This window comes from Monodon monoceros, unplaced genomic scaffold (genome assembly GCF_005190385.1).
Source record: "Monodon monoceros isolate NGI ecotype Baffin Bay Population unplaced genomic scaffold, NGI_Narwhal_1 Super_Scaffold_7, whole genome shotgun sequence".
NCBI classification, from domain to species: Eukaryota; Metazoa; Chordata; class Mammalia; order Artiodactyla; family Monodontidae; genus Monodon; species Monodon monoceros.
In genome coordinates this window covers 64,172,067-64,191,175 of record NW_021703784.1, presented here as the reverse complement: position 1 = coordinate 64,191,175, position 19,109 = coordinate 64,172,067, and the positions used below count along the sequence as shown (strand labels likewise).

General features: G+C 47.2%; 1 protein-coding gene across 4 annotated transcripts in view; it reads right to left on the bottom strand.

Moving 5' to 3' along the window:
* Nucleotides 1-1,785, bottom strand: part of MICAL2 (microtubule associated monooxygenase, calponin and LIM domain containing 2) — a 161,475-nt gene extending 159,690 nt beyond the window's left edge. For all 4 annotated transcript variants that reach the window (XR_003791352.1, XM_029207067.1, XM_029207068.1 and 1 more), the window contains exon 1: nt 1,609-1,785. The gene's annotated coding sequence lies outside the window, so the exon portion shown is untranslated. The remainder of the gene's footprint in view (nt 1-1,608) is intronic.
* Between the last annotated feature and the right edge of the window lie 17,324 nt (nt 1,786-19,109).

The following is a 19,109-nucleotide window of genomic DNA, read 5'->3' as shown; positions in this document are numbered from 1 at the left end:
AGACCAACACCGCCATCACCCCTGATGGAGGACAGGGTGGGCAAGGGGTCTGTAGGTTGAACAGCCTGGGCTAACCTGGGTCAGTTCAAGTGCGTTGCTAAGGGAGCACCCACAGGACCTTTGGATGGAATCTTTTCAGAGGCCAGGAGCCTGCAACACAGCACACCGCTCTCCACAGCCATGGGGCAGCAGGAAGGGCACTGGACTGAGCTCTGGCAGAGTCTGGTTCAAATCCCGGCTCAGCCGCTTTCTATGTGACCTTGGGCACTTACCCTACCTGAGTCTGTTTCCCCATCTCTAAAATGAGGAGGGCATAACTCTGAGTTTTTTGAGAGTTACTGTGAAATTCTCAGTAGGCACTTAATAAACCTGTCTTCACTCTGTCTGATGGCCCGTTCTTACTGCAATAAGAGCTTCCAGAACATCAGGTGGGACTGCCCTGGAGAACTGAGCCCCCCTCCCCCGCCTTGGATCCACTTCCCCTGGAAAAAGGGACGGAACAGAGCTGGCCTGGGGGCCCAGGGGACCCCGGTGCCAGAGCACCCACGCAAGCAAATTGAGAGCCAACCGGCTGCTGGCTTTTTTTCCCACGGGGCCTGCCCAGAAGGGGGCTGGTTAGTGGCCTCATCCTTCACAGAAACCACTGAGGACTGTAGTGAGTAGGCAAGACTAACAGCAAGAGGTCCCCACACTGCTTAAGGTCCCAGCAGGGCCCGATGCGCCTCCAGATAAAAGCTCTTTGGGCTTTAAGAACCCAGGCTTTAGAATAAAACAATATGGAAAGAGACACAAGTTTACTCTGGTTTCAACAGCCTCCTCCTCATCCAGTAAAGGCCATTCCCAGTTCTGTCGAGACGCTGGTCTAGGATAAAGTTAACCCCACCTGCCCCGGCCTGGAAGCCAAGTCAGCGGCGCTTCTACCCAGGGCCAGTCGGCAAAGGCAAGGCGGGAGCCTGGGACGCCCCGACAGGGGTGCTCCCGGGCCTGGGGAGAGCGCAGGCTGCTGGAGGCGCGAGGCTCAGAAAGGACAGCGCCACGTCCCCTCGGGCCACCGCCACCGTCCCAGACCCAGTCCCCGCCCGCAGGCGGCCAGGCCACCGACATCTGGCCCAACTTAACTTCCTGTTGTTAAGGAGGGAGGGGAACCGGGCGGGGGTTGGTAGGCGGGCGGGGGGGGGGGGCGCCCAGTGAAAAGCCGGGGAAGAACGTGACCGGTGAGGAGCCCAAATCGTGGGAAGATAAGTTTAGGGATGATCTTCTGCCCCGGCGGCAGGCGGTACTGATGGCGCGTCGCGCCCACTCCATGTCGACGTTTGGGTATTCTCTAGGCTTAGAATTGAAGAATTTGGGTGTTGGGGGGCGGAGTAAGAGGTAGTTCGAGGTACTGGGTTCTAATGGATTCGGAGAGCGATAGGAGTACCCCGGCCTCCCTGGGCAGTGCCACCTGCTCGCTGGGCACCCCGTGAGGTGGGTCTGAGGCGGGAGATGCTGCGGCGCACCTGACCCTCTCCGGCGCGGGCAAGGGCACAGAGTCCAGGCTCGGCCGCCACGGTCCCCGCCCGCCCTCCTCAGAGCCCCGCGCTCCCCTTACCCTCCCCCCGGTCTTACCGAGAGCCGCGTCGGCCGCCGAGCCTCGGGTGAGCCCTTGTCTTTGCCTAGGGCCGTGTGCGCAGCGGTCTGCAACCGGAGGCCGCCTGCGAAGCTGTGAGCTACCTAGGCGGCCCCGCGCAGGCTTAGCCGGGCGAGCGCCTGCGGTTCTGCGCCGCGCCGCCAAGGGGACGGGGAGCCACCCCCATCGGCGGCGCGGCCAATGACAGGTCAACCGGGGGGCGCATCCCCGCCCCCAGCCTGAGGCCCATAGCCAATGGCCGCGCGGCGCGGAGCCACCCACGCTCCTCGCCCGCCCCGCCTCTTTGGGGCCAGCTGTCACCGCGGCTGCAGCGGGCGCACGTGGGCTGCAGCCAAGCCCGAGGGTAGGGAGCAGCCCTGCGCTCCTACCCAGACCAGTGCAGGTCTGAGACCATAAGAGGGCCGATGGGGGCGAGGCTTGGTGTTGCTGCTAGATGAAAACCCCGGTGCTGGTATCCAAATGTCAATGTAGGGAGGCAAGGGCTGGGCTTCACGCTCCTTGGCCTAGACAGCTGGAAAGCAAGCCTCAGCGTCCCCTTTTGGACTTGGGGGAGCAGCATAGCACTTCCCTTACCGGCTGTGGACCTCCCTTCTTGCTTTGCTCCTTGACCACCCTGGGGTTCAGCAAACCCCTGCTAGAGGTTAGTCCCTTCCCCTCACCTGGACTGGCCTTGCGTAGAATAAAACTGGTGGGAAGTGGGGCAGTGGTGCAGACCACCTGTTACCTTCGTCACATCACCCAAGCACCCTCTTTTCTTGGCTGTCAAATGGCTACCTTAATCTCTGCTCTGCCCACCCTCACTGGTTGCCCACAGCTCCAGAGAGCACCATTCACAGTGTGAACAGTGTGAGGGGTGTGAATCCGCTTTGTGAACTGCAAATTCTGCAAACACCTTGGGCAGACTGCTCTGGTAGCAGTGATCATGAAACAGGGATCCCACAGACAGGAGCTGTGTCTTACTCACCTCTGGGGCCCAGGGGCCTAACATGGGCTTGGCCCAATATAAATGTTCTTGCAACAGAGCTGACCCAGCGGGAGGAGAACAGGCAGGCTTGGGCAGTGAGAAAACAGTATTGTGGCTCCAGGCTGCTGGAATTTCCACAGCATCAGACCACCCTCTGGAGAAACTACATTCCCTTGCCAGGCAAGTACAAATAAAGCAGTTTGCCCCCATCAAACCTGGGGCTTATTTTTTTTCCATACTCCTTACCATGTGATCCTATGTGAGGCCTTTTGGGTTTTCCCAGAGATTGTCCTCCTTGGTTGCTCTCTTAGCATCTTCAGAGTTCAATCGACTTCCTAAACATGAACTTTCAGCAAAAGCCGTCCCTGTTCAGTTTGCAAGACTCAGTCAGCACTGATTCTCAGAGGGGCAGCTCTCCACTCTGATGGAACTCTGCCTGTGATGCCAGTTGACGAGGTATCCTCTACGCACATTATCTCATTTAATTCTGAGATAATGAATGGAATGGCATGGTGACAGTGGCTCTGCATGGTATGCATTTTTATGATCATTCCCTTTTGCAGATGGGAAAACTGAGCCTCAAAGAGGTAACGTAGCTTATCAAGGTCACATGGTTAATAAGTTTCAGAGCCTAGATTGATTCTGGATTCCAGAATCTGCATGCCTAACCATTATGCAATGCATCCTCTGCCATCCTGCCCGTACTTCTAGAGTGCTGGACAGGCCAGGCCTATCCCTGAAGGAACTGCTCTGGCGCCTGACCTGCCCCCAGTCCATCCAAACGTTCTGTTGAGGTCAGGCCTGGGCACTGTTGGGGACAGGAGTTGAGGTCAGCATGGCCCTGCCTTATTTACAGAGTGACTGATAGAGGAAACAGCATTACCTCTGCCCCCAGCCCAAATCCTCACTGGACACGGACCTCTTGCTTCTGGCCTGGGCCTGAGACACCGATGTTAGGGATGGAGATGGCGACAGAACCATTCATTCATCTCACAGATGCTACTGTGAGCTAGATATGGTTCTTGCATTCATGCAACTTATTCGACTGATAAATAATCAAAAGTACACAGTGCTGTGGGAGCTGTATTCTTTATCACTTACATTTTTTATCATTCCCATCACCTTATCTATAGCACGTGTTCTCCAAATTAAACAAATTTAACACTACTTCAGGAACACTGTGGGCCCACCACAGTGAGATACTACTGCTCAGCATAGACATTCTATTAGCTCAAAAACTAAAATTTATCAATGTGTTCCTGGGACCTCTGCCTCCTCTCTTCCCAACCTTTTTAACTTGGGGGGCTCAGGTGAAAAAGAATCTTGGGTCTGAGGGCTGAAGAGTCAATTTTTCTTGGATGTAGGGCAAGCTGGGGGCTGATGGAGGCTGATTGCAGAAAGGGGGATAAGCCTTGAGACCTCTTGAATCAGTGATCAGAGTCCCTTGCCACCACATACAAGCCGCCCTTGCTGGCCATCTCCCTGGGGGGGTGGACAGGAATGGGGACAGAAGATCCCAATTGTCCCTTCTCTGGACAAAGCAGTAGCCATGCGCTATCCTGCTGGACTCTGTGTCTGGGAGTTTATACAACTAAGATCTTCAAAGAAAAGATCGTCCAATGTTAGAGTGGACTTAAATATTATCTAAGCCCTTCACTGAACAGATTAAAGAAATTTAAAAATTAATGGGGAAGGGAAGGCACCACGAGAGTCACAGAGCATGGAAGTGGGTTCCAGGTCTCCGACGCCTCTGCTTCACTCTGAGCACGCCAGGCAAACTCAACCTCCTTGCGCCATGGCTCAGTATTCTATATTTAATAACAATCTCTTCCCAGCCCACTCTTCTGGGATGGCGAATGTGTGCTTGTGAAGGTTGTCTGGGAGATGCAGATGGCCACATTAGCATCAGAGGGAGGGAGAGAAGGAAGGCCCAGATTCATCCCTAAAAATATCTACATCTCAGACTGGAAGCAATGGGTCTCGGCAGCACCACGCATGCCTCCCCGGAAAGAACTCCAGCTGGTGATCTCCATCATCATTGTTTATCCACCTGATGGCATCCTGCAGGGGCTGGAGGAGTGGTGTGTCAGGCCTGGCTTCTTTTTATTTCCAGCCGAGCAGTTGGCTTGAAGAAAGGTCAGAGTTGAACTAAGTGGATTCCCAATGCAGAGATTTCCTGCAGAGAAGTCCAAGTGGGTCTCACATCGTTGGAATGGCAGGGGAAGGAGTGACCACCTGTGCCTCCTCCTCCAAATGAAAAAGGATCTGTGCCCTCGGACCCCTTCCTCACATGCATATGTTCCAGGAAGGGGTAAAACAGTGAGTGTGGTCTCACCAGCTTTCTCCCCAAGCCGCTATCAAAGGGCTTCAGTCTTTCAGAAGGAAGAGGAAGGCCGATATCTATACAGTCTGGTGACCTCGTTAGATGATGAGAAAACGCTGATTGGCCCCAGTCCACCTTGGGAGCTATCTTTGGAGAAGGGTTTTCTAAGGAAGTGGAAACATTTCTACCTCCCTCAAACAGGCTCAGGAGTGTGCGAGAAGCAAGGTCACTGAGGCCTTGTTCCAGCCCCTTATCATCCCGATAGGCCTCAAAATGCACCATTTTTCATGGATAAGACATATATAAAAGTTTTCAAGGTCTCTAGGAACTCATCAAGCCTACCACACATTCAGTGCGCTTTCCAGAGACAGTTTGGAGAAAAACTGGCACATGTCAAAATCAATAACGCCCTCAGAGCCACTGCAGCACTTTGGGGAATATGTGTATTTGGCTGCAATGATGGGAAGGTCAGTGCTGGAGAGATGAGGCCACAGGCAGGAGGTGATGTAGCAACCAGAGCAAATAGAGAGCGGGTGTGCAGAGGAGAGGGGAAGAGACACAGGGTCATGAAAGTAGTCTGGCCCTGGCTCCAAACAGTCTGGGGAGAGGCAGAGGTACATACACACGTACTCAGAGCCAACTGTGAAATCTGAGGGCACAATTCTGGTCTCTTGAGACTCAGAAGTCTAACCAATACCACCAAACCCACTATACCCTCATGGCAGGCTGGGCCATACCTGCTGCCCAGGCAGACTCTTGTTCATGCAAACCTAAAGCCCATTCTAGGACACACTGCTGTTATTGAATGAAACGCCCAAAACCTCCACAGGGTAAGGGCAAGGATGGGGACACTCTTTTCTGTTCTAGCCCATGGAGGGGACTCACTCAGGTTCAACTGTCTATCCATCCAACATATATCCACCCCACAAATATATACAATGCAGTTATTCTAAGAGGCATCATAGCCAAGTAGCTAGGAGCACAAACTCTGAAGTCAAGATGCCTGAGTTTGAATCCCAGCTCTGCCACTTATTAACTGGGTGACCTTGGGTGATACTTAACCTCTCTGTACAGCAGGTTCCTCGCCTGTAATGGGGAATAGTAATAGCAAAGACACATGTGTGCTTCGAACACATATACATAGTAAATAATATGCATGGGTTTTGATTAAAATAATTTGGCGTCTAGTGTCAAGAAGTGGGTAGAGAACTAGAGTCTCTAAGAGGCACCATTATGAACAACTCCAGATCAGGGACATGGCCACTCCCAGCACTACACTTGTGTGTGTATCTCTCAGCCACACTTTAAGGTGGATAATTGTCATCCACACCTTAGAGGTGAAAAAATGGAATCTTGGAGAAGTGAAGTCACTCGCCCAGAGTCTCCCAGGAGCTGGCATATGACAGGGTGAATCTAACTGGCTGACTCTCTACTCCTGGCTACAAGACTGGACGTAGCACCCAGGCCCGGCCACACATAGCCCCAGGGGTGACTGGTCCAACAGACACGTATAGGGTCCAAGCAGATTTCTTCTTCAGGACCAGTGTATAGGTAGCATGAGAGAAGCTCTCTGTCCCTGGAAGCCAGGGCTACCAGTAGTCCCACATGCAGTGGAGGAGATCTGACTACAATAGGAAAGAAAGAGACTCCTCTGACTGAAGAAGTAAAGCTCCAGCGATTCTTTGCAATTCTCTTGACTCCACCCTCCTCTGTGTTGGTTTTGTCTTCAGGCTGGTTTTCCTTACTGTAGCCAGTGCCAAAACAGCTCTCAGTGCCAGAAGCTACCTTATCCAAAAAAGAACATTTCTGACCCAGCATTCCAAGCAGGAGTCCTGAGATCCACTCTGATTGGATTGGGTCACATGCCCACTTGAACCTGTGCCATAGCCAGAGGTCTGGAATGCGCTGATTGGCCATGCCAGTCAGGGCCCCTGACTAGACCTGGGGTGGGATCAGCTTCCCCTGAGACACACAGGCTGCATGGGACAGAGGTGGACACCTGAACGAAAACTGAGTATGGTTAGGAAGGGAGAAGAACGGATAGATTGTTATATGTTGGGTGGGTATAGCAGATGCTTCTGGTTTCCATATACACCAGTGGCGTTCTATTGCAAGCACCTGTGACTCCATACCTGTGGGTTTCCTCTGGCTTCTGCAGTAAGCTTAGCCAATGCAGAGGGCAGTCCAAAGTATGAGATTTAACACCACTGGAGCAACCTTCAAACAAGAGTGAGCAAGAGTTGGCGGATACATACCCCAAATGTCTCGCCCTCAGGTGGGATATCTTGTAGATGTGTGCGCTATCTCTGTCTCTGTCCCAGAGATCTCCAGCAGGACTGAGCCCAGGTAATTGCTTGTTAACATGTCCTCTATTGCTTCCCTACCATCACTTCCTCAGTTCTTTACTGGTGCTTCCCAGGATTACTTCCCAAATAAACTACTTGTACTCACATTCCCTTCTCAGGGTCTGCTTCTGGGGGAGCCCATCCTAAGACAGTAGGGTCAGTTCATGTGAGCCCCAGCCTTAAACTCCTCGAGATGAGCAACAGTGTGGTATTCAATGCTGTACACTCCCTGTGTGTTGCTTAAACGGCACCAGCACATGGGAAGTGTCAGTAGATGTTTTTTGAAGGAATAAAAGAGGAAGCTATTTAAAAGCAATATACAAACAAGGTGTTCCTACCACCCACCCACTGATTCTCCCATGGGTCTGGACCACAGCCATAGACTTGGGCCCATATGAATGCTCAGAAGGAATTTGTGCTTTTTACCTCTCAGAAAGTACATCATCCTGACCTCCTGTTGTATCATTCACTCCCCACATACCACCTCCCATGAAACTTTTCTTGCATTTTGTAGCAGATAAGTACATTTTAATTAAAATTAAATTCCTGCACAATCACTCTTCTATTCAAACCTTTCTCCTAGATGTAGCTTAGATGACCAGAGATTACCCAGTACAGCCCAACCTCTGATTGGTTCAGAGGGGTGATTCTTCCCCTTGTCAGATGAGTGGGGTCTTCAGGGGCACTCAGGATTACTGCAGTGGAGCTGGAACCCCCAAATAGAAAGGCCCAATCCAGCTTCACATGTCAAATTCTGGTGGAAAGTGCTCAGGTTCGAACGACCTGGGTTGCAACCTCTGCTCCGCCTACGAGTGTAGCTTTGAACAATCCAGGTGATGGAGATAATAAGCTTTATTTGGTAAGAACAGAGTATAGATCAAACGAGGTGACATACTTGAAGGTGTATTACTGGCTCTGACTAAATGTTAGTTGTTTTCCCTCCTATTTGTAAGTGTGGTGGTTTTATATTTTAGCAACTTACAAAGCTAGAACTGGGTTTCCCAGAGCCCGCTTGGGGTCATCGGGTAGTCAGAGGAGGAGGTGGTGAGAAATAGACACGAATTCTGGCTTCCCCTCAAGGGTTGTCTGTGTTCCATTTGCTCTTGATTTCTCCTGCTTCATATCTGTGTTTTCTTCTCACTTGCCAACCCTGCTGACCAACACAACTTCAGGCCCCGAGCAGGCACCAAGGCATCAGCATTCCCAGACCTCTTCACCAGCCGCCATGACTGTGTGAACTCTACTCCCTGTAATCACCCGTTCTTCCATATCACAGTATGACCCTGCTTCCCTGATCAAACCCGAACTGATACAATAGGTAAATAAAACCGCCACTTCTCATGGGCCTACATTCGGCCCATAATTATCTTATATAGCTTCACATCATCCATACAGGATTACTTCTTAGGATTAGGGAGTGAGATTATTAACCCAATTTTATACTTGGTGTATTAGTCAGGGTTCTCCAGAGAAGCAGAACCAGTAAGAGATTAGATATAGATAGATTTATCGTGAGACATTCGCTTATTTGATTATGAAGGCTGAGAAGTCCATGATCTGCTGTCAGCAAGCCGGAGACCCAGGAAAGCAGGTGGTGTAGTTTCATACCAAGTCTGAAGGCCTGATAACCAGGGAAGCCAATGGTGTGAGTCCCAGTCCAAGGGCAGAAGACCAACATTCCAGCTCAACAGTCAGGCTAAGAGAGTGATGTCTCCCTTCTTCCGTCTTTTTTTTTCCATCCAGGCCTTCAAAGGACTGGATGATGCCCACCCACATTGGGAAAGTCCATCTGCTTCACTCAGTCTACGGATTCAAATGCTGATCTCATCCAAAAACACACTCACAGACACACCTAGAAATAATATTTAACCAAATATCTGAGTACCCTGTGACCTGTCAAGTTGACACATAAAATTAACCATCACGCTTGGAGAAACCAAAGATCAAGAAGGTTAAATACCATGTCCTAGTATCTGGCAGAACTAGGATTTAAACTCCGGCCTGTCCAGCTCCTGAGCCTAAGCTCTGACCACTTGGTCACTCTGAAGCTTATCAGAAGCACGTATCTCATTCATTATAAAATTACTGCAAATGTGATCTATTCTTATTAGAAAAAAGGAAGGGAATTCTCTGGCAGTCCAGTGGTTAGGACTTGGCACTTGCACTGGGGTGGCCTGGATTCAGTCCCTGGTCGGGGAACAAAGATTCCACAAGCCATGCCGTGAGGCCACAAAAAAAAAAAAAGAAATAGGAAAGACTCTTAGACATGCTAGTTTAAAATGTTTAACATGTCAAAAAAAAAAGGGTTGGGTGCAGCCCCAAAGATGTAAAAACACTGTCAAGAGGGCATAAGTTGTAGACCTGCTGGTCATCGGGCAAGTTGTTTGTTAGGCAAACTGCTCTCATCTGAAGGGGTCTGACCCCTCTCTGCACAGGCATGTCAGAAAAGAAATTTGACTTTTGGCCAAAGAAATGCAATCGTCGTTTCTCTGTGCAGTTCACCACTCAGCACCCTCCCACTGGCCAACAAGCCCTGACAGTCTAACTGGGTGAAAATCAAAGAAGTGATTGAGTGAGGACTGCTCTGGGTTTGTGCCCGAGTCACAGGATCCCAGGACAAAGCAGGAAGGCATGGCCACAGTGGCCTTCTAAGAATGCCTGAGAGGCCAGCCCTCGAGGTCTTCTATTCCCCTGAGAAGGAGGAAAGCGTCTCAGAACAAGGCTGTGGCTGCCCCGTGAACGGCAAGGAGTAAAGCAAATTTATGATACGTGGTTCACTCAGCGCAGAGTAGGAGAAGGAGGACCTGGGGTGGGGTGGGCGGCAGACGGAGGCCTGGGAAAGAGGTGCCATGAAACATGGCCCGATTGGATCCAGACCCTCCCCCTCCTGGCCTCAGGGCTTCATGCCTGCTGCTCCCTCTCTTCCTTTCCGCCCACAAATGACAGTCATTCCCTTGTAGACTGTGCCCTGGGTCACCCCCTTCTTCCTTATTGCCTTGGTTCATGCTCCTTCCACATTCTGCAAATAGACTCATCTGTGTCCCTGTGAAGTTTTACATCCTCTCTAGTTGTTTCCTTAATGTCTCCTTCAGAGAAGTGCTGTATCTCTAGAATCTTTTTCTTCCTTACATTAAAAATAGGCTTTTTTCTGGGAAGATGGAGTGGGTGAATTTTTCCCCTATTCTTCCTGTTAAGTACACGTAACAACCCTTGATGAGGGAATCGCCATAAAGTTATCAGCTGATTTTTCAGCCGAAACTCTGAAGGCCAGAAGGGAGTGGCAAGATATATTTAAAGTGATGAAAGGGAAAAATAAAATAAAATAAAATAAAATAAAAATAAAGAGTCTTTATCTTTTTTTAAACAAAAACTGTGCCCAATCAAAACGAATAATATAAACTATATAATCTTATCACTCAGAGATTTGGATCATCAACACCTTGAATATGGATCCATTCATATTATCAATATATACACCTGTGAAATCGTGTAGCTATAGAGGCAGTATGAGAGGGGGTTTAAGAGTTTGGGTTTTGTAGTTAAATCAGCTTGGATTGGAATCTCTAATCTAGTTGTGTGATCTTGGATAAAATCATCAATCTCTCTGAACCTCAGTTTTCTCTTGTGTAAAATGGGAATCATCAAGTAGTTACAAAGTTGTATTGATTTTGTTTGTATTAATTTTTGTTGTTAGGATTAAATGAAATGATCCACATAAAACCCACCAAGCAAGGTATATAAAATCACGATGTGTGTGTGCGTGTGTATGTCCGTGTGTGTCTGGGGAATGGGACATTTAAAATACACATAGCAAAAAATTCACCATTTCAACCATTTCAAAGTGTAAAACTCAGTGGATTTAGTAAATTTACAACGTTGTACAACTATCACCACTATGCAGTTCCAGAACATTTTTATCAGCTCCAAAGGAAACCTCACACCCATTAAGCCATCCCTCTCCCTCTCCCTCTCTCCAGCCCCTGGTAACCACTTATCTGCTTTCAGTCTCTATGGAAAATCGCTTTCTCTTCAGCCTTTCTCTCTCTTTTAATTCTTTTCCTGACAGCCTGGTCACACCTCTCTCATCAAACAGGCCAAATCAAACTTAGAAAAAGGAAACAAAACTAATAAAAACAGAAAACTACAGAACAAACATGAAAATGATTTGACACAGCTCCTTTAGCCACGGCTCTCACAGTCGCCACTTAGTTCAGGTCCCCAACCTCTCTTCTCTCAACAACTACAATAACCTGTTTAGCCACATACATCCTTTCCATAACTGTCAGAGTTGTTGTCTTTTTTTTGTGTGTGTGTGGCCACACCACGCAGCATGTGGAACTTCCCCGACCAGGGATCGAACTTGTGCCCCCTGCATTGGAAGGGCAGAGTCTTAACCACTGGACCACCAGGGAAGTTATATTCTTAAAATACAAATGTAATCATTTCATTCTCCTCTGTAAACATTTGTCTCCTTAGAAAATACACCCACACCCTATCTGGCCCTACCTCCTGACCCTCAGCTCCCAGAACATGCCAGGACGTGCCACAAATCCTCCACTCTCCACCATGGGCTTCTAGGTGAAGCTACCTCTAATTTCTGGCCCCAGAGATGGGACACATGACCCAGCCTGAGCCAATCAGCAGTCTCCACCTCTCCGGCCCCAGCAATTGGTTCAAGCCCCAGTCAGTCAGTGAAATGCAATCCTGGGCTTTATTTGAGCTAAGAGGAAATCAGACCGCTTCTTTGCAACAGACATGAAGATACAAGGTACAGAGACCAGAACTGCTACAGCTTGCAACCAAGGGGAGCCTGTGAATACAGCCATCACTGGGGAAAGAGGAAAACCTCACTCTGGTGACATCTTTTGAGGCTTGGACCAAACCCTCAAAACCATATACCCTTTGTCTCTCTCTCTCCTTTTTTTAAAAATTGAGGTATAATTGACATATAACATTATTTTAGTTTTGGGTGTACAACATAATGATCAGATATTTATCTATGGTGAAATGATGGCCTAGTTAACATTTGTCACCATACATAGTTACAAAAAAATTTTTTTCTTGTGATAAGCACTTTTAAGATCTAATCTCTCAGCAACTTTCAAATACATAATATGGTATCATTAACTATACTCACCATGCTGTACATTATGTCTCCATGACTCATTTATGTTATAACTGGAAGTTTGTACCTTTTGCCTTTGTCCCTTTTTAAAATGTAAGCCAATACATTCAGCCAGTGCCCCTCCTTTTCTTTTTTTGCTTAAGTTTGAGTTAGGTTTTGTGTTACTTGTAAACCAATTTATGACACTTTAAGCCAGTTTCCCAAATTTTGCTGAACATTAGAATCACCTGGGGAGCTTTTTAAACCTCCTAGTGCCAATTAAATCATAAAGACTGGGGGTGGGAGCCAGGCTTCAGTCATTGTTAAAGATCTCAGGTGATTTCAATGCAGAGTGAAGCATGGGAACCACTTTAAGCAAGGCAAGCTGCTTCATCTTTGCTTCCCCGGGTCAGCACCTTCCAATTTACCAGAGTTCTTCATGCCATCATATTCCTGGCCTGGCTCTGTCTTTGGGCTCAGAGCATCTTAATGGCAAGAATCATGTTTTTTATCCCCTCTGCCTTGCACACGGTAAGCCCTAGGTATTAAATAATGAACAAATGAATGAATGAATGGGACAGGTTCATACCATCTTCATACGTATTTCTTTCCTTCAAGGCACCTTGTACTGAATACAAAGTATAAGAAAGTTCAGGCTCTGGAACCAGAGTGCCTTTGTCCAAATCCTGGTTTGATGGGACCCAGGGTAGGTATTCAACTGCTCCGGGCCTTCTTTCCTCATCTATAAAATGTTAATAACGATAGCACTTACATCACAGTGATGTTGTCAGGAGTTCAGGGTTAATACAGGTAAAATTCTCAGAACATTGCTTGATACACAGCAAGCACGTAGTAAGTGTCAGCCTCTACCTTCATTCATTCATTTATTCCTACCAGAGAACTGGGTCTCCCTCCAGGCCAGAGGAATCACGGAGAGGATGGGTGCGGAGATCTTCATACCTGTGTGCTCTGTGGAGGTGGTTTTGCTTTGCATGCAGCCTGTTAATGTAGGTTAATTTTGTTCAGGTGGCTGGAAGTTTACTATGATGGGGTGGAGAGCCAATTACTGCTTGGTGGCAGAACAAAAGACTTGTAAAGTTCTCATTACAGCTGGGCTTGCCCTGCTCACAGCACCAACTGGCACACAATCAGGTGTTTTCAGAGTCGCCTGAATAGAGCCTCTTATTTGGATCCAGGCCAGGTAAAGGGCTATTGTTTTGTATTATTCGTCTCAGGGAATTTAGCCTGTTTTAAAGGAACTCTTTTTCTGCCTAAGGGGAAAAGAAAGCACTTCCTCATGAAGAACACAGATTTATTGGTTGTAATGGAAATTTACCTGTCTAGGCTTTGTCTTTAAAAACCTACGTGCTAATAAAAAATAAAAACAAAAAAATAATAAAATAAATAAAAACCTACGTGCTTATTAATTTGTTAGCAGAGTGGCTGCATGGCTCTTTGCTGTTTTAGGGGGAGACAGTAAGCTTCTAGCTAAGGATGTCCTTGAAAACATCACTCCTCTCCTACTGTCAGCCTTCTTATCTGTCAAAGTGGGGGGGGTGGGCTGCCTGCTTCCTGTCCCCCTCCCTTCCACTCAACTTGTATTCATTGAGCTCCTGTCATATGCAGGGTACACCTGTAGGAGCGGTGGGGTACACACAGATAAACAAAAGCTGATTAAGCCATTGCCCCACCTTTAGTTCATTTGTAGTTTTGCAGGGAATCTATAACCAAAATCACTGTGTCGTAGTTAAGGTTTTCAATACCTCCCATTGAAACAGTTTTTCAATGGCTTCCTAACCAATCTCCCCACCTTCATTCGGGTTTTCCATCCTCTACCACTGCCAGAAGGTTCTTTCTGAAGCACACGTCCAATCAGGATGCTGCCCTCCAGCCCTGTAACACAACAGGCACTCCAAACCTTGTTTGCTTTTCTCATTCTATACTCTCCTCATCCTCTTTGTCTCGCAAATTCCTACTCAAGTTTCAAAGCCCAGCTCCTTGCTTTTTCTGTACCCATCCCCTTGGCAGAATGAATTATGAATAACTCCCTCCTACTGTGGTATCCCACACATTTTTTTTAAATAATAAAACCATAAACCTTTAAGCACACCTCAGTTTTAGCATTTATCACAGTAAGATCCTTCACCTGCCTGTCTCCTCTAATAGCCTACAAGCTCCTACAGAGAAGAAGGACCGCTCTTAATTTTTGTTTCCTCAGCGTATGGCACTGTGCTCGTGCTGCATTGGTGATTTCGAAGTCAATGAACATCGTAGGTGAGAAGTGCGTTAAGGAGATGCACAGTCTCTAGGAACACTACTGGATATAATACAAGGGCAAAAAACATTTCTGCCTTTTGCTTTCCCAAGCCATAACCATGCCTTTTGGGGAAACTCAGAGACCAGGGACCTGAGGGCTTTTCTCCTAATATTTCAAACATAAGAAAATAAAGTATTACACACCAAACACTCATGTACCCACCATACAGCGTTAATGAATCGTACTTTGCCATACTTGCTTCAGATGATATTTTTTCTTTTTAAAAACATAAATATTATAGTTAATGCATGCTGTTAAAGGCATCCATTTCCTCATGACTTTAATGTTTATCATTCTAATATGTTTTTGTACTTTTCCTACATAAGCACGTATTTCTAAACAATGTTTTGTGCTGTTTTTCACATTTTTAAACATATTAACTTGATATAGAGTCATACTATATGAAATGACAATTTGTTTTTTCTCTTAACATTATGTTTTTGAAATTTATCCATGTTTATATTTGAGATTTACTCATGAGGATGTGCTAATTTGTTTCGACTGTTGAGTGACACACCACTGAGTGAATATACCACGCTTTATTTGCTCATTCCCCTGTTGATAGATATTTTTTTGCTTCCATAATTGATATTGCAAAACATTCTTACATATGTCTCTTTGTGTACGTGTATAAGAGTTGTCCTGTAAATCTAGAATTGGTATTTCTGGATCATAAGGAATATTCCTTCTCAACTTTACTCACTAGTAACCCATTGCTCTCCAAAGTGATTGTACCGTTTACTCTTATCTTTGCCGTTCTATCCAGCATGAACCACTGCTGCCCACACTTTAAAGGTCTTGCCAATCTGATGGGGATGAAATGATACCTCATTGTGATTTGAATGTGCATTTCCCCAATTACTGTGGAGGTGAAGCTTCTTATGTTTATTGGACACCTGGTGTCATTTATTTGTGAATTTCTAATTCATACCCTTTGTTGATTATCCTCCTGGCTGGCCTTTTCCTTACTGATTGTGGGAGTTCTTGATATATTCTGGATAGAGCTTGTGACGAGTCTTTTTACTTGGTTTATTGTGTCTTTTCTTGAACAATAGTTGTAATCTTAATTTAGGCAAATTTATTGTTTCCTTTATGGCTTGTGGCTTTGTTATTCTCTATTTTAAAAAACATTTCCTTATACCAATGTCAAAAATCTATAATCTTATGTTTACAGTCTCTTCCAAAAAGTTTCACATTCTACTTAAAATAAATTGTTTTTATTTTGCATTCCACTTTTTGTTTTCTGGTTTTTTTGTAATTAATTTTTATTGGAGTATAGTTGATTTACAATGTTGTGTTTCTGCTGTACAGCAGAGTGAATCAGTTCTACATATACATATATCCACTCTTTTTTAGATTCTTTTCCATATAGGTCATTATGGAGTATTGAGTTCCCTGTGCTATACAGTAGGTTCTTATTAGTTATCTATTTCATATATAGTAGTGTATATATGTCAAGCCCAATTGCATTCCATCTTGAATTGTGACTTTTCCATATGGATAACCAATTACCCAACATTGTTTATTGAATGGTCTGTCCTTTCCTTATTAATGTCACCTCCGTCATGTATCAGGTATTCAGATACATGTGAGTATATTTCTGGGCCCTCTGTTCTGTTCCATTGGTCTATTTGTCCATTCCTGCACTAATTCCTTTATGTCAATGGCTTTGTAATAGGTCTTAATAACTGGCAGGGTCGGTCTCTCCTCTTTGTTCTTCTTCAAAATCATTTTGGCCATTCTTTGGCCTTTTCTCTTCCGTATGAATTTTAGATCCAGCTTGTAAAGGTCTAGGATAATCCTTACTGAGATTTTGATGAGCATTTCATTAGATGTATATATTAATTTGGGAGACATCCTCATATTTATGGTACTGCATCATCCAACCCATGGGTCAGGTAGAGCTCTCCATTGATTCAGGTTTCCGTTTGTGTGGGATGTGGCGATGAACCGCAGAGCATCATTCCCAAAGAAATTTCCAGTGGAAGAGTAAAGAGCATCTAGAAAGTGATCGCTGGGTGTGAGCAGAGTCGAATAGCAGGAAATGAAAGTAAGCTCTTCAAACCGATTGCTGAGGCTTGGCTAACCCAGGGATGGTAAACAAGCTCCCACTTCCTAGTCCTAGAGCTAGTCCACTAAAGCAGGACCTCCGAGCCTGGGGCTCTGGGCTTCCTTCCCAACCTGGCCCTTTAGGCAGCTCCCAAATTAGTCAGAGCTGACACAGCAAGCAAAACTAGCCTAACCTCTCTGGAGGAGGCATTCCCTGGGACCCTTGAACAGCCCAACACTGGTGGCTCCGCAGGCCTGCACAGGGCTCTGAGCTTGCTGTCTTCCAAGATAGAAGTGCAGGCCATCAGACTTGTGATCTCCTCCTGTTTTAGAGATTGCTGCCTCCTGGAGAAATGGTAGATTTTATGCAAACCGTTAGCTCTGTAGACTGAATGGAGGTATAATTTGCTGCAGGATCTGGTTTTGACTTCATTCCAGCCACCAGTCTACTCTGTGTTGTTAAGGGTGCAGGAGCCCTTGAAATCTGGTCCCTGAGTGCCGGGCAGTGGAAGCTACTTAGTTCCTTACACCTTTTTTTTTTTTTTTTTTTTGCGGTGTGCAGGCCTCTCACTGCTGTGGCCACGCAGGCTCAGCAGCCATGGCTCACGGGTCTAGCCACTCCGCGGCATGTGGGATCCTCCCGGACCAGGGCACGAACCCGTGTCCCCTGCATCGGCAGGCGAACGCTCAACCACTGCGCCACCAGGGAAGCCCTCCTTATACCTTTTATAAAAATGATCATTACAATGTATTATAAACAGATTAAAACAAAGACTTTTTTTTTTTTTTTTTTTTTTTTATGCGATACGCGGGCCTCTCACTGTTGCGGCCTCTCCCGTTGCGGAGCACAGGCTCCGGACGCGCAGGCTCAGCGGCCATGGCTCACGGGCCCAGCCGCTCCGCGGCACGTGGGATCCTCCCGGACCGGGGTACGAACCCGTGTCCCCCGCATAGGCAGGCGGACTCTCAACCACTGCGCCACCAGGGAAGCCCAAAACAAAGACTTTTTCAAAGACTTCTCCCTGCTCCCTTCTGGGCCCTTGGTGTCCGGTGCACAATAGGCGCTTACCTGATGCAGATTAGTTGGTGAACATTCATGAAGAATGTATCCTGTGTCAGGCCCTGGGTTCAATACTTAAGATCTGAACCCATTTAGTCCTCACCTGAGTGGCGTTATCATCTCCATAAAGGCTCAGGGAGCTAAAGTGACTCATCCAATCAAGGTCACACAGTCTCTGATGGAGTTGTGAGCCAAGCTCTATGTACCTGTGACCGTGGAATCCAAGTCCAGTGCCGTATACCCACTTCTGCCTGTTACAGAAGGGAGGAGAGGAGGGAGGGCAGCAGGAAGAGGAGGGAAGGAGGAAGCCGAGAGAGAAAGACCAGGGAGAGCAGAAGGAAGGAGGCGGGTGGAGATGGAGGCTCCAGGCCTGCCCTCCTTCTCCTTTTCCTAGAGTCTGCGTCCCGGGGTGCTGGGAGTCTAGAAGCCCCATTGCAGCTGTCTTGCCAGGGTGCTCTTGTTTACCGTGGGAGGAAGAAGAGGAGAAGGTCAGACTTTCACAGCTGAGGATCCTCTCTGAAGGGGGAGGCACGGTTCTTTGAGGCCTAGTGGGTGTAGAGTGAAGGGGAGAATCCTGAGCCCGATAACCAAGGGTAGCCCTGCCCTTTAAGATGGGGACAGAAAAGCCATGTCGCCCTCATGACCTCTGTAGCCTGGGAGAAGGGCTCAGCTAAAGACCAAAGGGAGCACCAGAGAGATGATCTGAAGAGTATAATTTGGTTAAACATTATTTTAAGAAAAAGAACCCAAAACAAAAAGCCTCTTCCGGAATATAGAAATTATTTCTCTCTAAGCGTGGAACCCCTGAAATTTTTTTTCCTCTGTTCAGATATTCTATTATATGCACATATTACAGTGGATATAATTCCCTTTATTTTGCTTGATTTGCGGGGTATTGTTCAAAGATGCTCCCCACCGCTCAGTGGATGGATGGATGGTTGGGATGAGTGTGTATGTGCAGTGGGTGTAGCTGTGGCGGCTGCCGGGAGTGGCTGACTTCTCTGTGAGCACAGAGGGCAGGCGAGCTACTCATTACAAAAGGCGCATTACCTCAGCCGGGAAGGAACCACTCTGGACTTCGGACTTCACTTTCACCTTCCTCTTTCCTGCTCCCAGCTCCCCAGCACTCCGCCCTGCTCTGATAGCTGCTGAAGTTCTATGAGGATGTCTCATACCCTGGGTTCTCCGGGGATATGGGCTTAATTAAAAACCAGTCCAGTTTATCCATCAGTAGGAAATAGGGCAGACAGGGTGCTGGTGCCAAAGCTCAAGTCAGCGCAGGAGGCAGCCGCGAGCTTCCTGTAGTGACTTGCTGGG